Genomic DNA, 20563 nt, shown 5'->3' on the forward strand with positions numbered 1-20563 from the left:
CACAAAAAACAGTATAAGAAACCTACTAAGCAACAGGAAAACCAAACACCACAAACAAACCAGAGACTCTACCAAGAGACTCCATATGGACACAGGGGAGACACAAGATCCCCAAAATAAATCAAATTATTTTTTCTACTTAAATTTTTTCTACTCTTTCCTTATTCTTTTTCTTCCTTTTTTTCTTTTTCTTTTCTTCATTTTCCCTTTTTCTTTTTCCCTTTTCCCTTTGGTCCTTTTATTTTCTCTACTTAATCACTGGTATGTACCCATCTTTGGTTATTAGACCTTATCCTTCATTGTATGCAAACAATCCAGATATTGATTACTTAATTCACAAGTTATCAACCTTAATTCCTTTAATTGCAGTATTATTTCATTATACTTATATAATTTTTGTTTTTCATTTTTCATTTTTTAATTTTAATTTTTTCCTTTTTCTTTTTGTTTCTTCTCCTTTCTTTTTCCTCCCTCTGAATTTAGGTATTAAATATCTTCCCTCTCTTCTTTTCTCTCCCTACATTGTTCTAATCTTATTTTCTCCTCACAGTTCTCCCTATAATTATTAATTTCTGGATCCCTGACCCCTTCTTTGATTTTATTAGCTCATTGATCCTTAGTGGTCTGTTGTTGAACTAGATTGTATCTGTACTCATTTTGACTGTGTCAAAAAAATCTGTAAAACTACAGGGCTCTGGGCTGATGATTGTCTTAAAATAGTGTTCTAGCTCAGAATTGGTTGTGCTTTCATAGTCAAATGGGCAGAATGAGTCTTAGAAACACTAGAAAAATGGTAAGTCAAGCAACTTCATGATAAACAGTCAACAGAGAAGTTAATGAATAATCCAGAGAAGAGTCCTCAAAATGCTCTACAAACACTATTGGGAAACATGGTGAATGAAAATATTGAAAGCTTGCAGAGGACTTTGTGTGACCGTGATAGGGCAATGTGTGAGCATGATGAAGCTAACCAAGGATTAAAAGAGGAACTGTATGAGAATGATGTGGCTAAGCAAAGATTAATAGAGGAATTGCATGAACATGATGAGAATAACCAAAGATTAATAGAGGGATTCATGGAATCCACAAATACAAAACTGGAGGAATCCATGGAGGCCACAAAGAGAAAGTTGAATGAATTTCAACAGAAGGAAAGGGAGTCCAAGGAAATATAATTACTCTACTAAAGGAGTTGAGAGTAAACACTGAAAACCAAAGCAAAGAGGTAAAGAAGTCCACACAAGAGCTAAAACAAAGCTCCAACAAAGAAATTGAGATTATCAAATCAATTAGAAGAAAGGAAATAAAAAAAAACAAAACAAAGAGTATTGACAGTAGTTAGACCATGCAGAAGATCAAATCTCTGGGATTGAAGACAGCCTAGACATTATAGAGAAAGAACAGACAAGTATTCAAGACAAATCCAGGAAATATGATAGATTCATTCAATCAGAAGGCCTAATTTAAGGGTAATGGGGTTAGAGGAGGGCCAAGAGATGGAAACTAAAAGTCTGGGAAATTTATTTAACAGAATCATAGCAGAGAACTTCCCAAACATACAAAAAGATAGGCACATTCAGATACAAGAAACCTTTAGGATCCCAAATAGACCAGACCAGACAGGACATCCCACTGTCACATCATAATCCACACAGGATCAATAAAGGCCAAGGAAAGGATCCTTAAAGCTGTCAGGGAGAAAACATCAATCACCTATAAAGGTAAACAAATCAGAATAGCTACAAATTTATCAGCATAGAGCATGAAAGCAAGAAAAGCCTGGAATAATGTATGCCATGCCCTAAAGACAAACAACTATCAACCAAGAATACTGTACTCCACTAAATTATCCTTCATAACAGAGGGACAAAGAAAAACCCTCCACAGCAAAGAAAAAGTCAAACAATATATCTCTACCAAACTAGTATTATAAAAGGTACTTAAAGATGTCCTATACACAGAAAACCAACAAGAACATCATGAAGGCAGAGAAACAGCCCCGAAAATATCAGGTAAGCATAGTATGAGGCAGTAGGCACAGCCTCCAAGAAAGTGGATAACATGGCAGGTACTACCAAACACCTCTCAATCCTAACACTCAATTTTAATGGACTTAAGTCTCCAATTAAGCAACACAGATTGTCTAGTTGGATCAAAAAGCAAGGCCCTTCTATCTTCTGCCTTCAAGAGACACACCTTGACCACAAAAACAAACATATTCTGTAAGTGAAAGGCTGGAATACAATCTACCAAGCAAATGGCCTCCATAAACAGGCAGGAGTTGCAATCCTAATATCAGATAAAATAGACTTCAAATTAAAATTAGGGAGAAGAGATAAAGAAGGACATTACATACTAATAATGGGATCTCTCCTACAGGAGGATATTGCAATTCTAAATATCTATTCACCAAATACTGGAACACCCAAATTTATCCAAGAAACGCTACTTTCCCTAAAATCTCATATAGATCCGAAGACATTAATTTTTGGGAACTTTAACATACTACTCTCCCCGCTGTATAGATCAATCTGGCAAAACTCAATAGAGAAACCTTAGATCTAAACAACTGCATAGATCAACTAGACTTAACAGATATCTACAAAATATTTCACCCAGCTGCAACAGAATACATGTTTTTCTTAACAGCACATGGAACATTTTCCAAAATAGACCACATTTTAGGTCACAAAGAAAATCTGGCCAAATACAGAAACAATGAAATTATGCCCTGCATTCACTCAGATCACAAGGGAATAAAATTAGAATTCAACACCAAAAGCCACCAAAGAAAATCCTGTAACACACAAAGGCTGAACACACACTGTTGAACTTCCAATGGGTCATGGAAGAAATTAGAAAGGAAATTCAAATGTTCATTTTAACAAAAATGAACATACAAAGCACCAGCTCCTCTGGGACACAGCAAAGGCAGTACTCAGAGGAAAATTTATAGCTCTGAGTTCCTCCATCAACAAATTGGAGAGATCTGAAACCAACAATTTAACGATGCACCTGAAGTGCTTTGAAAAAGAGCAATAAGCCAAACCTCAATCCAATAGACAGAAACGAATAATTAAAATTAAATCAGAATTAAACGAATTAGAGTCAAAAAACTATAGAAAGAATCAACAAAACAAAGAGTTGATTCTCCGAAAAAATTAACACAGTTCACAGACCCTTAGCAAATCTTACCAGAAAAAGAAGAGAACACACCAAATAAACAAACTCAGAGATGAGAATGGAAACATCACCACAGAAAAAAACCAAGATTCAGAACATTATAAGAGAGTACTTTTCAAACCTTTATGCTAATAAGTTTGTAAGCAATGCCCAAACTAAACCAAGATGATTTAAACCAACTTAACAGACCATATGAAGCATCAAAATAGAAACAGCAATAAGAGATCTCCCATCCAAGAAAAGCCCAGGATCAGATTGGTTCACAGTTTAATTTTACAAGGCCTTCAAAGCAGAACTCAGACCAATACTCCTCCAACTCTTCAATGACTGAAAGTTTCTATGAAGCCATCATAACTCTAATCCCAAAACCAGGCAGGGACTCATTGCAGAAAGACCCTTTTCTTTGATGGACGTTGGTGCAAAACTTGTCAACAAACTTTTGGCCAATTGACTTCAACAATTCATCCAAAAAATCAGACATCACGATCAAACAGGATTCATTTCAGGGATGCAAAGCTGGTTCAATATACACAAATCAATTAATATAATTCATCACAACAACAAGAGCAAGGATAAGAACCATATGGTTATCTCCATAGATGCAGAAAAAGCATTTGACAAGATTCAACACCCGTTTATGATGAAGAAGGTTCTGGAAAAATTAGGAATCCAGGGAACGTTCCTCAATACAATAAAGGCTGTATATGACAAACCTACAGCCAGCATTATACTTAATGGTGAAAAACTAAAGCCATTTCCTCTTAACTCAGGAATGATCAAAGATGTCCATTCTCTCCACTTCTCTTCAGTTTAGTATTAGAATGCCTAGCTACAACAATAAGACAACATGCAAACATAAAAGGGATCCAAATAGGGAAAGATGAAGTAAAACTCTCCCTCCTTGCAGATGACATGATCATGTATTTAAAGAATCCCACAGACTCCACCCCCAAATTATTCGAGCTGTTTTGAAACTTGGGCAAAGTAGCAGGGTATAAAATTAATCCTCAAAAATTAATGGCTTTTCTGTAAGCCAACAATGAGAAAAGCGTGGCTGAAATCAGGAAAGCAACTCTACTCATAATAGCCCCAGAAAAAATAAAATACCTAGGAATTAACCAAAGAAGTGAAGGACCTCTATGATGAAAACTTTAAAATCCTGAAAAAGAAATCAAAACAGAATTTAGAAAGTGGCAAAACCTCCCATGCTCCTGGATTAGAAGGATCAACATCATGAAAATGGCAATATTTCCCAAGGCTGCCTACAAATTCAATGTGATACCTACCAATATTCCAACCTCATTCTTCAAGGAAATAGAAGAGGCAATCCAAAAATTCATATGGAACAATAAAAGACCCTAAATAGCAAAAACGATCCTCAACAGAAAGAACACTGCTGGAGGAATATCAATACCAAATTTCAAACTCTACAATAAAGCCATAGTAATCAAAACAGTTTGGTACTGGCACAAGAACAGACCTCAGGACCAATGGAATAGAACTGAAAACCCAGAAATGAACCTACAGACCTATAGCCATCTAATCTTCGATAAGGGAGCTAAAAAAATAGAATGGAAGAAAGACAGCATCTTCAGTAAATGGTGCTTGTAGAAAACTAAAGCTAGATCCTTATATATCACCCTGCACCAGAATCAACTTCAAATGGATCAAAGACCCCGGAGTCAAAGCAGACACTCTGAAAACATTACAGGATAGAATAGGAGAAACTCTAGGTCTCCTTGGCACAGGCTGAAATTTTCTTAAAAGAGACCAAGAAACAGCAAACCAAAGAAAGGTTGGACAAATGGGATTGCATGAAATTGCAGAGCTTCTGCATGGCTAAGGACATAGCTAGCAAGATCAATAGAAAGCCCACAGATTGGGAGAAGATCTTCACTAGCCATACAAGGGACAAGGATCTCATATCTAAAATATACCTGGAACTCAAAAAATTAAATCCTCCAACAACAAATCCTGAAAGAAACAACTGGCAATAAATAAGTGGGCTAAAGACTTAAAGAGAAACTCTGAAGAGGAAAGAAGGATGGCCAATAGACATATGAAATGTTCAACCTCCCTAGCCATAAAAGAAATGCAAATCAAAACAACATTGAGATACCATCTCACCCCAGTAAGAATGGCTATAATCAAGAACTCTAATAACAACACATGCTGGAAGGGAACCTTACTACATTGTTGGTGGGAGTGTAAACTTGTTCAACCACTTTGGAAGGTAGTATGGAGGTTCCTCAAAAGACTCCACATAGAGCTCCCCTATGACCCAGCAATCCCACTTTTGGGCATTTACCCAAATGATCACAAACAAGACCATACTAAAGCTACCAGCACAACTATGTTAATTACAGCATTATTTACCATAGCTAAGATATGGAACCAACCTAGATGCCCCTCAGTATTTGAATGGGTCAAGAAATTGTGGTATCATTTATAAGATGATTTCTTTGTTGCTTTGTATGTCCTTCCCCCACAGTATAACCCCTGCTTTCACTGTATTTGATGTTGGTATAATTTGTGGAGGGGAAGGGAAAAAACAAATTGTTTAAATGGGCATACAGGTGGACCCATTGCAACAATGAGATATACAAGATGTTTTGTGGAAAAATGAACTTTATGGCTTTCCTGCATGCCAATAATGAGAAGAGTAAAGCTCAAATCAGAAAAGCAACTCCTTTTGTAATAGCCTTACAAGAAATAAAATACCTAGGAGATAACTAAAGAAGTGAAGGGTCTCTCGGATGAAAATTTTGAAAACCTGAAAAATGAAACTAAAGCAGATCAAAGGAAGTGGAAAAACCTCCTATGCTCCTGGCTTGGGAGGATGAACATCGTGAAAATGACAATACTGCCAAAGGCTCTCTACAAATTCAATGCAATACCCATCAATATCCCAACCTCTTTATTCAATGAAATAGAAGAAGCAATAAAAAATTCATATGGTACAATAACAAAAACAACCCTTAGCAGAAAAAATAGTGTTGGAGGAATATAAATACCAACTTCAAACTCTACTACAAAGCATCATAATAAAAAAAGCTTGGTACTGGCACAAGAACAGATCTGAAGACTAACGGAATAGAACTGAAGACCCAGAAATGAATCCACAGACCTATAGCCACCTGTTTCCAATAAGGTATCCAAAAATATAGAATGGAAGAAGGACAGCCTCTTCAGTAAATGGTGCTGGCAAAATCGGTTAAACAGCTGTAGAAAACTAAAATTAGATCCTTATATATCAACCTGCACCAAAATCAACTCCAAATGGATCAATGACCTCGATTTCAAAGCAGACAACCTGAAAACATTACAGGAAGGAATAGGAGAAACTCTAGGGCTCCTTGGCACAGGCTGAAATTTTCTTAATAATGACTTAATAACAACAAGTTAAAGAAAGCTTGGACAAATGGGATTGCATGAAACTCCAGAGCTTCTTCATGGCAAAGGACATACCTAGTAAGATCAATAGAAAGCCCACGGACTTGGAGAAGATCTTCACTAGCTATACAACAGAGAAGTGCCTCATATCTAAAATATACTTGGAAATCAAAAAATAAATCCCTCAAAAACAAATCCTCAAAGAAACAACTGCCCCATTAATAAGTAGGCTAAAAACTTAAAGAGAGAGTTCTCTGAAGAGGAAATAAGAATGGCCAATAGACACATGAAGAAATGCTAAACTTCTCTAGCCATAAAAGAAATGCAAATCAAAACAACATTGAAATACCACCTCACCCCAGTTAGAATGGCTACAATCAAGAAATCTAATAACAACAAATGTGGGATGGGATGTGGCCAAAAGGGAACCTTACTGCACTGTTGGTGGGAGTGTAAACTTGTTCAACCATTCTGAGAAGAAGTATGGAGGTTCCTCCATCTCCCCTAGGACTCAGCAATCTCACTTCTGAGCATTTGCCCCCAGATGATCAAGGCCATGCTAAAGCTACCAGCACAACTATGGTGAATATTAGCTAAGATTCATCATCGCTAAGATATGGAACCAATCCAGATGCAGATGCCCCCTCAGTAGATGAATGGATCAAGAAAATGTGAGATATATATAGTGGAATTCTATGCTTCAATCATAAAGAATGATACTGTCCCATTTGCCCACTTGTTAGCAAATGGAAAGATATAGAAAAATTAATAATAAGTGAAGTAAGCCAGACCTAAAGAAATATTGGTCGATCCCATGGTTACCCTCAGTTGTAATAATTAGTATATATCTAGGATAATTTTATCAGATGAGCAGAATAGCTCACAAGCTATGTACCTATGACCATATAAGATGACGCTAAGTGAAATGAACCCCAAGATACCAACACAAGAGGTTTTTCTCTGTTGTTGTTGCTTTTAATGTACTATGTGATTTTTTTGTTTCCTTTGTATGTTCTTCCCCCTATGTATATCCCCTGTTGTCACTGTACTTGATTTTGGTTCCCTGTTCCTTGTATATACAGTTATCTAATTTGGGGAGGGGAAGGGGAATAACAAAATGCTGAAGCAAGGACACAGGATGATCCATCGCAACAATGATTCCCACAAGACAGTATATTGAAAATAAACTTTACAACTCCAGCGGGGAGGGGGGCAGTGAAGAAGGTGAGGGAGGGAATGGATAGTGGGAGAACAACAAGGAAGGGGTAACAACACTCAAGAAGAAATGTATTCTTTGCCTTACTCAGGTAACTGTAATCCTTCTGTACATCTTTACATAAAATTATTTTTAAATAATACTGAGGCTTTCTCCCACAGTACAAATGAAAATCAGCACAAAATAGACTAAAGACATACATGCAAAGCCAGAAATTATAAAACTCTTGGGGGGGGTGAGGAAGGTAAGATGGGAAGGGATGGTAAGGAGAAACAAAGGAGGAGACAACAATGCTTGATAAGAAATGCACTCATTACCTCATTACTTTGCTCATGTAATTGTAACCCCTCTGTATGGTATTTTCACACACAAAAGAAATCCTATTAAAAACAGGGTAAATGATCCTCTATCTATCTATCTATCTATCTATCTATCTATCTATCTATCTATCTATCTATCTATCTATCTATCTATCTATCTACCTATCTATCTATCTATCTCTCTGTCTGTCTGTCTGTCTGTCTAGATATATATGTATTTACATGTATATCTATATATACATACATATGGAACTTAAAAACTCAATAGAAAGGGAAATTGGAACAGGACATAAGTAGACATTTTCTCAAAGAAAGGTTTTCTACAGGTCTGTAAGAAATGATCAGTTATCATCAGAGAAACATAAACTAAAACCACTATGAGACACCAGCTCACAAATGTTATGGGGTTTAAAAAAATCATTAAGGGCTGTTAAAGATGGAAAATAGGAAACACTTGTATGTTTTAGGGGGAGAATGTTAACTGAGATAGAATTTATAGAAAACTGTACAGAGCCTCCTCTAAAATTTCAGAACAGAACTATCATTGCTTACTGCTTGGCACTCAAAGGAAATGAAATCAATGTATTCCATATTGATGGCAACTTCATTTACAAGCATGACACATAATCAACTTAAGTGTCCACAGATCATGGATAGATAAAGAAAATGTGAGATGCTAGGTGCTGGTAGCTCTCACCTGTAATCCTATCTACTTAAGAGGCTGAGATCTGAGTATCAGGGTTTAAAGCCAGCCAGGGCAGTAAAGTGCATGAGAATCTATCTCCAATTAACTACCAGAAAGCCACAAATAGTGCTATGGCTCGAGGTGGTAGAGCACTAGCCTTGAGTGTAAAAGCTCAGGGACAGCACTCAGGCACTGAGTTCAAGCCCCATGACTGACAAAAACAAAAAAACAAAAAACAAAATGTGAGATACTCATAAACACAAATATACACATGCCAATACATGATAGAATCTTACTTAGACATAGAAAAGAAGGTGATTCTGTCATTTTAACAATGTAGGTAAATCTGGAAAGTGTTGAACTGAGTGAAATGGAACAGACACAAACAGACAAGTACTTTGAGCTCACTTAGAACTCCAAAAAAGTTGACCTAGTAGGAAAAGAGAATAGAATGGAGATTGCTAGTGTAGGAAACAGGAAAATGGGGAGATACTGTCATAGGATGCAATATTTAAGTTTTGCAGGATGAGTAAAATCTGGAGATCTAATACGGCATGATAATGATGGTTAATTCTGGATTGAATACTAGAAATATTATTAGAAAATAGATTGTAAGTGTTGTCACTACATATACACAAAATGATGACTATGTGATGTGGTAGGCACATTAAGTCTTATGATTGTGACAACAAATCCACAATTGATACATATATCAAGGCATCACATTGATTGTCACAAATATGTACTTTTTTATTTAATTAATATTTCTTGTTTAACTTTTAGTGACTGAGAATGATAAAATTAAAGAATATCAGTTTTAATAACATTAGATATCACAGTAGTAATTCCAACAATAGTAAAATAGTATACTAGAATCAATACTAGAATGTAATTATATTTGTAATTATTAATAATTACAATTATATTATTGAGTATATTAATTATTACATTACATTATAATACCACATAACATACAAATAGTATCTATTAATAATTATAATTATAGTTATTAACAATTGCTAGTAGTATTAATTCTACTATGATAAGTACTAGTAATAAGTAATAGTAGAATTAATAATTATTAATAGGACTAATTGTTGAATTAATAGTAAAATAACTAAATAAAAATTAAATAATTAATAATAAAATAATAATCATAGAATTAATAGTTTATGTATACTGAATGATTTCTTTATGCCATTCCCTTCATTTTTAATCATCAAGGATCCATGTGCATTGACATACAATTGTTTTTCAATTATATATTCATTACTACATTTGGTTATTTTGGGTTGAAGGGATTTCTATGAATCTTGAAATTTGAAACATCAGTCCTTAATGGAGCCATCATTTGAGGGATGCATTATGCACCATGATGAACATAATCCTATAAAGACCTGATCACTCAGATGCACCAACACAAACACAAATCACATTCTAAAGTATTCTAGACTGCTCAGAGATCTTTTTCTGTTTCTCTTTAAGTTCTTGTGCCTAACACTTAGGAAAAAACACATTTCTAGTCACCAGGATACCTAAGACTTGCCCCCCACCCTCCTAACCAAATAGGAAGTCATGATGGTGCTGATCAGAGGCTGCTGTAGTCACGTGGAGTGTGGGGTGGAATGGGAAAGACTTGGATGTTGCTGACATTGAATTATTTGGATATCTATGTTGGAACTTGGCAGGTAATTTCTAAGTCTTCAGAATCTTTCTTTGAATTTTATGACAAATATGAATGGTAATCAAAACAAAAATATGAGAAAGAGGGAAATCATTTTCTACAACTTTTTTTGGCTTATTTAAACTTTACTGGGGCAAATATGATGAAAATATAAAAAGATAAAAAGTTTTTTGAAGTAACGACTTGTACATCTCATTGTTGCAATGGGTCCACCTGTATCCCTATTTAAATGATTTGTTTTTTCCCTTTCCCTCCACAAATTATACCAACATCAAATACAATGAAAACTGTGCTTATACTGTGGGGGAGGGACATACAAAGCAACAAAGAAATCATCTTATAAATATGTTAGAAACAATCGCAAGAAAGAAAAAACATTTGAGTCTTTATCTTGAGGTTCATTTCACCTAATACCAACTTATCAACCTTTTCTGCCTGTCTCAGACATATACTAGTTCTTGCAAATAAGGGAAAACATGGGACCTATGTTTCTTTGGGCCTGGCTTACTTCACTTAATATCATTTTTTCCAAGTCTTTCCATAGGAAGGGATGGGAAGGGGAAACAAAGGAGGAGGCAACAATGCTTGATAAGAAATGTACTCATTACCTTGCCCATATAATTGTAGCCCCTCTGTATGGTATTTTCACAATAAAAATTTTTTACAAAAAGATAAAAAGTTAAGGATCATCAGGATTTAAAAGCAAATTGACTCTGAATATCCGTAGGCTTGCACATTACTGTAATTAGTTGCAAATTGTTTCTAACCTGATTTAGGATTGAATGGGAACATGATGGCAATTTAATAAGTTGGCAAGTTACTGTGATTTTTTTTAATTCCCCCTGTGGAAAAGAAAAAAAGTAGGGAATCATGGATATATGTGACAATTTTTTTGATAAGATTTCTTTGATAAGCTAAATAACTCATAAAATATGTATAACTAATTTTGCTTCTTACTAAAATTATTATTTAGTTTATGAAACCAAATGGTAGTTTTGGTGAGGAGGAGTAGTTTGCCTGTCATATAAAAACAGCTCGTAGAATTTGGCAGCTTCATATCTGATTGGATGGTTGTCTTTGAAACTTTAAAATGTGTGTGTGTGTGTGTGTGTGTGTGTGTGTGTGTGTGTGTGTGTGTGTGTGTGTGTGTGTATGAGAGAGAGAGACAGAGACAGAGACAGAAAGAGAGAGAGAGAGAGAGAGAGAGAGAGAGAGAGAGAGAGAGAGAGAGAGAGAGAGAGAGAGAGAGAGAGAGAGAGAGAGAGAGAGAAAGGTGTGTTTGCTTTCCTTCCCTATCACTAACCATAATTTTTCTCTTTAGGGCTGTAGGTTTTATGTGGGATTTCTGTTTGGTATAACTAAATTCTGTTAGAGATTATCCTGTTTGGGGGATGGTTGTGGGTTTTGTCTTCTTTTATTTTTGTCATCCAACTTTTCCAATCCTGTTTGGAAAATCATGAGAGTAGCTCTAAAAGTTATTTTGTGCATTGTTCTTGGAAATAAAAGTAATGCAGAAACAGAATTCTTAGAGCCAGAAAGAAGCAATCTCTGTTATTATTGATTTCAGTACCTTTACCAGATAATCAGGGGAGAAAAACCCAGCTCAGCAATGTTCAGTGCAATTCATACAGACCTACTTTGATTGTTAGTGAGCAGGATTGCCTCAAACCTAGGTTTATCAGCCCAGTGAACACACAGAGAAGGGGGAGAACATTTTCTAGCTCTAATGAAAGAGTACATGAAAATTTCTCAAATATTATTTAGAACCAATTTAAATTATAGGTTTGGGAAATGATTTACAAGAAATTGTTGTAGGAAGTTCATGGTTTCTCTGCACAAAATTAAAATTGTGGAATAATAGCATGTGTGTGAAAAGGTAGATTCATCTACTAGATTACTAATTAACCAAAGTAAAAGACTGTCATTTCTTTGGTGTTTTTCATTATGAAAAACAAGAATATAATAAACCCTTCAAGTGTTAGTGTCTATCAATTTCCATCTTTTCTTCCTCAGAGTAAGTTGTCAGTCCTGCTATCAGTCATATGATTGGCAACCAAATGCTACTAGTAGGTAGTAGGTAGTAGGATCAGAAATGATTAAAATGAACATATAGCATTTGTATGTGAATGTTAGTGTGTGTGTATGTGTGTGTGTGTGTGTGTGTGTGTGTGTGTATGTGTGTGTGAATGACAGAGGTTTGAACATAAAAAGATTTATTCAGCAGTTACTATGTTCTTAAATACTCAGTTGAGGTTTTCTCTACAACAACCCCATTTAATGTTCTAGAAAACTCTCTGAGGGTTAGCACTATTACCTCTATCTTAGAGGTGATCTTGACCTTGGAGAGGTAAACTTGGGCTTGACTTGACAGCAGAGGAAATAAGAATTTTCATATACTCTTCATGATGCAAAGATTATGGTTGAATAATTTCCAGGATATAATTTTAACATAGCAAAATGGAGCCATTAAAATCAGAGCTCAAACTCAAAGACCTTTAGTTATTAGTTAACTTTACCCTCTGACATTTCAGCTCCAGAGGGAGAAGGCAGGAAGAACTAGTTTTCCAGACATTAAGCCATAAAGGCTAAAAAATATTACTATCTGGAATCTTTGACTCTCATTTCTTGCTTTAGGGGCAGGAAATGTTTCTCTTTTCGTATTTCTCCCTCCTTTAACCCTGCTACCATAAAATAAATCTTTGCAAAAAAAATATTACTATTCTTTTAAACTGAACTAATCTTTAAACCATAAAACTCAAATAATATCGACTTGGAAAGGTAGAAGTTTACCAGGCTATATTTATAGTGCCTAAATTTTAATATCATTGGAATGCATACCTGTTCTAACCCATGGAATGGTCTTATTCTGAAGGCTTTTAATTTTATACTTAGCTTTAACTTGATTTAGTAAGTGACTGGGGTACATAATTACTTCTCTTACGTAAATAGTGCACCTACAGAATCACTAGCGAAACCAGTTCACCTCTTGAGGTTCATCATCTTGCCTCACATATGATTTAAAGTATCAGATTTCATAGCAAAACTTTCTTTATATATTATAAAAGAGAAAATGTTAGTTTTGCTCTGGTGGAATTACCAATTTCAAATAGGAACTCTAACTGATACCAGGAAAGTTACTGGGCACTTTCTAAATTTGTTTGATCATGACAAATAGTGAAGCTTATAATCAATTTTTTTTAAAAAAAAGCCTGAGCTTTGTAAGGAGAGCAAAATTAAAATATGCATAATAGTTTTAATTGACCTGAACTTTAAAGGTGCATATTGTACTTGGCTTTTGAGACTGACCAATGGGCCAGGGAATAAGAGGCAGTCACCTTTCTTTGAGCTGGGTTGTGCATCATTCAGACAACATTTAAAAAAAATATTGCCAGAACACTCTTCTCATACCCATTTTGCATTTTAGACAGTGTTCTCTCTGTCTCTTCAATATATTTTCTGGATCTGTTTAGGGACTGCAAAGTAGTTTGACAACCAGACTAAGCCCAACATAATTGGAAGAGGGAAGCTGCCAAAAAGCAATCAGATCCACTACATTCCGAAATCAAGTCTATTCCAGATGCCTGGTGGACTCTCCCCATCGCAGCCCCAGGCTGTGAGCTCTATGTGACTGGAGTTCATATTGGATGTCCTCCCCACCCCACCCCCAACTCACAGACCTGAATCCACAGCGAAGAGAAAGGCGAACTCAGTCACACCTGTTCTCAGCTATGCGTCCACCAGTAAGCCACACAAAACTTACCAAGTAAAGAAAAGGTCAGCTTTGGTCCTAGATGACTTTTGGAAGAACCGAGCCTTCTGGTGCCTGTCACATTCCAGGACTGATCTGCCCCTAGCTCCTAGCTTGCTGTTAGAACTTTTCTTTAGAAGCTTTTGTGCTCCTGGCAGTTCTGTCTTGGCCCTGCCCCCAGACACAACTGAGGTTTGCAAATGAGGAAGGATGTCTCAATCTGAAGGTGCAGCCCTGTCTGAAAGGCACTTGGAGGTTTAAAAAAGACAGAAAAGAAAGTTAAACGATTTTACAACCAGGAGGTGAAGCAGCTATCAAGACAAAGTACTTTCACCACACTAAAACCATAAACCCCTCCCCAACAAATGCAAATAGACCATTGGCTCTGTTTAGAAGGAAGAACATTTCTCACCTATCAGTCTTTTGCCCCTGGGCCAGCAGCAGAAGCAAGAGTAAGTGAACAAGCTCTTCTACCTCTTTCTCACTGCTCACTGAGACAGCTCTTTGATTGCAAAACTCACTGGGAGAAGAAACATTGAGGCATGCAAGGAGGCGTCACCTACCTCTCACCTGAGCAGAGAGGTGGCATCTGGTTGTTCATAGATGGTTACAACACAAACCTCTTTGAAGAGAACAGATTAGTTGTAGAATGGCTGGGATTAGTTTCTCTTAGACTCATGCCATCTTTTCCTTTGCAGTTTTGGTTGGATTAAAAATCAGTTGCCAGAGAGCCCAGGCACCCCAAAGACACTTGTTTGCTCTGTGATTGGACTCACAACACACAGCCCTTAGGGAGACAAAAGGGAAAGGCCAGGGTGGGCAACATGCCAGGGATTCAGAACTTGGCTGCTAGACATTTACTAGGGGAGTGCCCAGTGCAGACAGAGGGCTTGTTGGACAGAGCCCAAGATCCAGTTCTTAACAAGGTCACTATTATATTAAAAGACAGTCTTCAGGTGTCAAGAAATTCTATGAAACTGATCACTAGCCCTCTATCCTCCTCTCACTGGCACCACCCTGGTCAAGAAGACACACAAAACAGCCTCATGTACTACTCGTTGCTTCTTGCCCAAAGGACTCCAATGGCTGTGAGACTCAAATGGAAATGAAAGCGCTAACTCAACAGGGAGAAAAGGCAGTCTCAACTCTGCCTTTCAGTGAACTCTTTCATGATTTCTTACACTCTTCTTCCCAGAATTGTGATGTCCCCTCCTTAATAATTTTCTTTCTGTCAGTTTATTTCAAGGTAAAGTTACCTGGGTCTCTGCATCTGTGGTCACCTCCTCTGCGCATTCCTTCTCTCCCCAAGTCTCTCCATCAAATTACTGACACCCAGCATCCAGGAAAAACAACAGCAGGTTTAGTTTCCCATGTGTGAGAGGGGCGTGTGCATGGGAGACACCCTCATAAATGTGGCTAACATATTATACCTCCATCAACTGAAGTTACAAGTACACCAGAAGTAATCAGTTAATTATACTTAATAATGCATGATGTGACATAGTAGAAATGTGCACAGTTACTTTTTTTTTAAGTTCTCTTCTTATGTTCTACTAACAATTATTGTCCTGTACATTTTTGTTCTGGCTTTTGTTAAAAAACTGTGTTTTGTATGTCTGTTTTCTAATAGAATGAGCAAATGGAGAAAAACAATATATATATTTATCAATATTTAAGATGTAAAAAAATGCAAATAAAGAATTAAGCCCTACTAACAAATAGACACACAAATAAAAACAAACAGGAGAATGAAATTCTGGTCTTCACTGGAAGAGGACTGTTAAGTGAACAGGGAGTGTAGATTTCCTTTCAACACACTGATTTCATATTCTTTGCATCGCTATAACTAAGAGTGGTACGGTGGGGCATAGAGTAGGTTTTTATTTTTTCTTTTGTCGGTTGTGGGTCTTGAACTCTGGGCCTGGGCGCTGTCCCTCAGCTCTTTAGCTCAAGGTGAGCGTTCTACCACCTGAGCCACAGCGCCACTTCTGGTTTTCTGAGGGGTTTATTGGAGACAAGAGTCTCACAGGCTTTCCTACCCTGGCTGGTTTTGAACTGTGATTCTCAGATCTCAGCCTCCTGAGTAGCTAGGATTATAGGTGTGAGCCATCAGCGCCCAGCTCATACAGAAGTTTTAGAGGAGACTCTACGTTGCTTTCCATAATGGCCACATTAATTTACATTCCCATTAGCTAGGTGCAAGGGATCCCTTTATTCCATATCTTTTCCAGTATTTACCTTTTGTCTTGTCGTCTGGATAGCAGTGCAAAAAGACATTTCATTTTAGTTTGAATGTTCCCTGCCCTGATAATGATGATATTTTGGCATTATTCATATTTCTATTATCAATTGTATATCTTCCTTTTCAGAAATTTCTTTTCAAGTCTTTCCCCATTTTTAAAAAAGCAGGCTATTGGTTTTCTTGTTAGAGTTGGGGTATAGATGTTTTGGGGACTATCTTTTTGTTAGTCATAGTCTGCATGAATTTTATCCCATTCCATATGTTGTTGATTATATCCTTGTCTATGCAGAAACGTTTTAGTGTGATGCAATCTCATTCATCCCTTCTTGTTTTGATTACCTAGCTTTGTGGTTTTATACAAAAAAATGTCAAAGTCTATGCCATTGAAATGTTACTCACAATGTCTAAGTTAGAGAATCAATCTAAATGTGTATCAACAGATGAATGGATAAAGAAAATGTGACACACACATATACATTTAACAGAATAGAATTCAGCTTAAAGAGGAGGAAATTTAATCATTTGCAGCATCATACATGAACCATGAAAGCTTTGTGTTAAATGAAATAATCTGGGATCAGAAAGGTGAACACTGTATGATCTCATATGTGAAATCTGAAAAAAAAAATGAAACTCATAAAAGCAGAGACTATAATGGTGTTTGCCAGGTACTGAAATTTGAGGTAGGGTGGGTGGACCAAGGAGTGTTAATCAAAGAAATAGGGAGCAAACATAGTGACTATTTATTTTAAATTATATGCTAATTAGAGTAAATAATTATATAAGTAAATGATGACGTCTCCTTTAGATGTAAAGCGTAAGTCAGCATTTCCCAAAAGGCTCTTCTGTCCTCCCTGCATTTGTCCTTTCAATCTTAGCTTGATTTCACACATGACTCTCAGAGTACACTCATTCCAGAAGCAGCAAACAAAATTAACATTTTAGATTTCAGATGGAGGAAAGGAGACCATAGTGGCTCATGAATTCCATACATGGTGCCAGGACAAATTGGTTCCAGAGCCTGTGTTGTTGGGAATTTGCCAATACATCTATAATTGTCACTTAAAAGGTGATGACAGAACTCTCAGCAATGGGCAAGGATAGTCCAGAATTCACAAAAGAATACACACCTGAGACGTGCAAAGAAGATGAATAGAGAGCTGCCCTGAGCCTTGCCAATGACAGCAGCTTTAAAAAAATAATTATTGGTAATTATTTGAGTAATTAACAGCCATGTTCTGCAACCTGTCAATAAATTGTAACTAAGTATATTTTTTAACTTAGGTTGAACAGAGAGGCTGAGAATAGATAATCTGATCATTAAAATGACTTACTTTAGATCATTTCTCAGTGGAACAGGGGTCCCTAAGTGCTTTGGAAGTCCTGTATTGGCACTCCCCTTAGATCAATCAGTAGGGAATGCTACCTTGGGCCCTGTGCTAGAGTGCTCTAGTCTGGCCCTCCCCCATCATAAGGTGATTTCTCTATGGGATCAAAGTGACTGGACCCTCTACTATTGCTCTGTTTGAGATACTGTTACAGTCCAAGACTTTTCAGACCTCTGAAGATTTATATCTGCTTCTAAGGATTGTGTATGTTTCCTTCACATCCTGCCCATCAGAGCTATCCTGAATCATTGGGCCTACGGGTAGGGTCTAGGGGTGCCTTTACATGTTGATGTGGTGTACAGGCAGATGATGCTTATACAGGTATGCTGGACCATTCACATTAGTCACACAAACTCCCCCCAGAGCATGAAGAGAGAGGATGGATGAGAAGTGGAAGAAATTAGAGCTTCAAGGGTGCAGTCTGAGTGTTGAGTTCGAGGTGTCATTTTTCTCTTCTCTAAATTATGATGAGGAACAATAAGAAACCTGAGGCGAAATTCAAACTTGCCATTCAGGTTATTATGAAAGTATGAAGGTATTCATTTCCAGGTTTGGAAGACAATACTCAAAATCAGGGTTTATAAATAGTGCCTTGCTAGTAAATGCTTAACAACAGGCTACTGGAGGACAAACAAATACAAGCAAACATCCACTTGATTGTAATATTTGCATTTAGTGTGGTCAAAATCTTCAGTAAAACATAACAGAACGTAAATTTGGAAAAAGATGCTCTCTCAAGCCTTTTAGAGCCTCAGTGCATAGAAAAGTGCCAGGAGATATTTAATGAAAACTTTGTACCAACAAAAGTCCTATTAGTTGTGTGACTTTATGCAAGACATTCACCTATGCATTGATATATATTTTCTAAGGATCATGACTGAACGAGAGGGTCATGGAAACCACATACCATAGTCCTTGACATTCTATGCAGTTGTCTTTAGGTCAAGCCAAATGACCATGTATCTTGGGGATTTTCTTATAAGCTTTTGTGGTAGATATCTCATTTGCATAAAGCTCTCTAGGGAATACCACTCACACCACACACACACACACACACACACACACACACACACACACACACACACACACACACACACACAATGTACTGTTACTCATTTTAGAATATTCGGTCAAATTTCCATTTGACTGTATGTTTGGTACCTGAGCATAAATTAGGGAAGTCTTATGCTCTGACTTTCTTCTCAGCTCTATTTTATACCATAGAATAGGGGAAAGAAAAATGGCTTTGAATTAATACTTGAGATTTGGTTTCCATCTGTTCTCAGTGAGGAATGTTCTGAGTTCTCACAAAAGACATGGAAGACATAACAAAGTGTGAAAGACCCAGGATGGAGTCTTTCTGATGGAGATGGAAAGACTTGGAAAAAATTGTATGAAGTGAAGTAAGCCAGACCCAAAGAAACATAGATCCCATGGTTTCCCTTAGTTGCAATATCTAGGATAGGTCTAGGATAATCTTACCAGACAAGCAGTAAAGGTCAAAAGCTATGTACATATGACCATATAAGATGACGCTACACAAAATGAACCCCAAGATACAGACACAAGAGATTTTTCTTTGTTGCTGTTGTTTTTAATATACTATGTGATTTTTTTGTTTCTTTGTATGTTCTCCCCCCTGTGGTATAACCCCTGTTGTCACTGTATTTGATTCAGATGCCCTTCATCTTGTAAATACATTTTTCTAATTTGGGTGGGGGGACAGAGAAATAACAAAATGTTGAAACAAGGATACAGGTTGATGCATTGAGACGTACAAGACACCATGTTGAAAACGAATTATATTGGGTGGGGGGAATTGGGGAGGTCTAGAGGGAACGGATAGTAGGGGAAAAACAAAGGAGGGGTAACAATGCTCGATAGGAAACATACTCATTACCTTACTCATGTAACCGTAACCCCCTGTACAGTATCGTTACTGCAAAAATATTTTTTAAAAGACTCAGAATGACATTTTCTGTCTTATTTGGATAATTCAATAAAGTTTAACAATGAATAGCAAATTCTGCTTGAAATTATTAATTGGACCTATTCCTAAACAAAAACAGATTCATCAATATGTGCACCAACTTAAAGAGAGAGCTCAGGAAAATTACCAGTAAGTTTAGAAGTATAATTTGTGATGGGGAAAGTCTTTAGCCATTTTCTGACCCAATGATCTTGTTTTATAGTGATGATTCTGAGATAGCTCTAAGTTAAATAAAACTTGATCTCATCAGAGGACAGGCCAGATATCATCATCTTTTATATTAGTCAAGATGAGTTAGGACATGGCAAGAGCTCACCAGTCCTAGACACTTTCATACATATCACATTCCTGTCATGGGTGGTCAGGAGCATCTGTTCCATGAACTAGGGGAATCAAGGTTACTGAAGAACATCACCAGTTGCTAGGATGGGTATGTGTGTGAGGAGGTGTGGTGGCTGTAAGCATAACTAATGATGTCTAGAATTTAGACACCTGTCTGCAAGTGACATGTATAAGTTCCACTTATTACCATTAGTGGTCATATAATTCTTCCAGTAGGTTGGAACTACAATTCTACTTTGTTATTTGAAGGAGATTAGCTCCAAGCACCAGAAATTGGGTGAAATGATTGTACATTTGACTATGTTTATCCAAGAGTTTCCCATCCCATACTATCATGTCAATCCAAATTGTATTGGCCTGTCTTGAAACTAA

General features: G+C 36.7%; 1 protein-coding gene across 6 annotated transcripts in view; it reads right to left on the reverse strand.

The window, feature by feature from the left end:
* Positions 1-15502, reverse strand: part of Bbox1 (gamma-butyrobetaine hydroxylase 1) — a 58478-nt gene extending 42976 nt beyond the window's left edge. The window contains exons 1-2 of one of the 6 annotated variants that reach the window (XM_070032700.1): positions 14793-14934; positions 14242-14477 (exon numbers count right to left, since the gene is read on the reverse strand). The gene's annotated coding sequence lies outside the window, so the exon portion shown is untranslated. Of the gene's footprint in view, positions 1-14241; positions 14519-14641; positions 14664-14792; positions 14935-15485 lie in introns of those variants that run through there. The other 5 variants (XM_070032705.1, XM_070032703.1, XM_070032701.1 and 2 more) reach the window with 5 other exon arrangements.
* Positions 15503-20563: the final 5061 nt, after the last annotated feature.

This window comes from Dipodomys merriami, unplaced genomic scaffold, assembly GCF_024711535.1.
Source record: "Dipodomys merriami isolate MVZ:Mamm:240054 unplaced genomic scaffold, mDipMer1.0.p SCAF_21, whole genome shotgun sequence".
Lineage (NCBI taxonomy): Eukaryota > Metazoa > Chordata > Mammalia > Rodentia > Heteromyidae > Dipodomys > Dipodomys merriami.